Raw genomic sequence first — 2,067 nt, forward strand, 5'->3', positions numbered from 1 at the left:
TCTGATTGAGCTTAGCGTTTGGTCACTGTTAAGTATATCTGCACCTCATTTCTTCTTAGGGTCGAAGACACCCAAGTATGGACTCTGTGGTGCCCAGAAGAAGAATGTCCTGTGCAAAGTAAGCCCTTGATTTAAAAACAAAGTAAAACAAAACACAACACAACAAAGTTAAATGACTGACCAGCTGCTCAGCTTTCTTCTCCAAAGCTTTAAAATTCACCACCCACTGTCCCACCAGAAATTCCCTAGAATTCCAGGGTCATGCTAACTCACCAAAACCTGAACCTTCAATTTCTAAACACCCTTCAAAAGAGACTGACTCATCTGGAAGTTATTTTTGCAGAGAGGCAGCCTCTCCAACTCCTTCAACTACTATCCACTACTCATCAAACTTTTCCTTCCTATCACACTAATTCAATGCCATTCAAAACCTGGAAACCTCTTAGTACCGCTTTTAACAGAGGACTTGGCCGTGCCAAGTGCTTGCCATCATCAAAGACAGAGGTGAAAAGAAGGACTCCGCACAAACGCTGCACGCTAGCCTCCCATACCTACAGATTTTGAGCCAGGAAAATGTCTGAGATTATCCTCAACGAGGGGTTTTCATATCAGGGAAGGGGAGAGAATGCAGGGAAACTTCCAAGACGAAAGGGCCCTAAACAGTCAAAAGCCCTGCTTTTGAATGGGCTGCAAAGAGGGTCTCTTTACTAGCTGCAATTCTTTTTAATCTGTCTCCTTCGTGCAGTATTATGACTTCCTAAAATCCACTGCATACAAAGTTTGTGCCGAAGATCTGCCTTAGTGGGATCCCTTGGTTCAATGTTTGTTTTTTTTCCCCATCATGAAGAGGATACCGGAATCAAAACAGGAGTCGGATGGCCTTCATGACTGGAAAGGTCCCCAGGTGTGAGACCCAGGGCCAAGTCCACTCTGCCTTCCACTTGCGAGGAGGGCTGCCTCCTGCCACCTTCACTATTTCCCATGCTAAGAGACTCCCAAGCAGGAACTACATGGTTGTGAGGTATAATAAAAAGAAAAATGTGAATCATTTTCTTTTGTAGTTATTGATTTTGTCCAGTAAACCTGAGGTAAAGAGTACTCTGTCTTTGAAGAACGTGATCAGAAAATAAAAATAAAAAATTAAAAATGGAAAAAGGAAATAAAAACCAATAACATGAATATGCTACCAGAAGAAAACAAACTATGAAAGGGCTTTTCCAGTACAAAGAAACTCAAATCTCAACCACCTACTTCAGGACTTGGAATTTAAGCAGTAAAATAATATATTATAAAAATGTTTATAAAATAGCAGCACACTCTGTGAACATTACAGCTAGGTACTGTTAATGTGAATAAGGAGGAATCTTAGCTTTGTAGCAGCGCAAAAAAAAAAAAAGGAAAAGAAAGAAAAATCAAAACTAAACAAAAACGGAACAAAATAAAATAAAATGCAAATAAGAGACCCTTACAATTTCTTCCATCTTCAACCCTCATACTACAAAACAAGGCAGAATTGGTTTAATTCTTCAATGTAGCCCTGTTCTGATTTTTCTTTAAAAGGCAAAAATTTTAACAAATAGCTTCATTACCTGGAAATTTCAACTGTGCAAAACTTGAAAATAAAACAAACACAATGTTGTTTTTGCTCCAACCTCTTTGCTAACTGAATGTCTCCAAGAAGTGGAGAAGGGGGAAAAATTCAAGTACACTGAATATGCCTTTATAATAAAATTAACAGAAAAATAGAAAAGGGAACAGAATGCCACACCTGATGTTCAGCTGTTTGTCTTTTGCACCAACAATACTTTTTCTTTCCATGTCTAAAGCAGGATACAGGGAATGAAGATCCTTCTAGAACATCAAAATGGGAAGAGATCTTTGCTTTTAGCCTTTTGTGAGGAATGTTGTGATGGGAATGTCAGTGGAAAGGAGTGCCTCTTGCGTTCTGGCAGGGATTCCAGAATTAGGTTCCAGAAAATGTCAGATACCAGAAGTGAATAGTAGCCCAGACTGGGAGAAGAGGGGAAGAGGCAGAAGAAGATGGGGAGGAGTTGATTCAGCATGATT

Source organism: Elephantulus edwardii, unplaced genomic scaffold (genome assembly GCF_000299155.1).
Source record: "Elephantulus edwardii isolate Elephantulus edwardi_28Jun2011 unplaced genomic scaffold, EleEdw1.0 scaffold00096, whole genome shotgun sequence".
NCBI classification, from domain to species: Eukaryota; Metazoa; Chordata; class Mammalia; order Macroscelidea; family Macroscelididae; genus Elephantulus; species Elephantulus edwardii.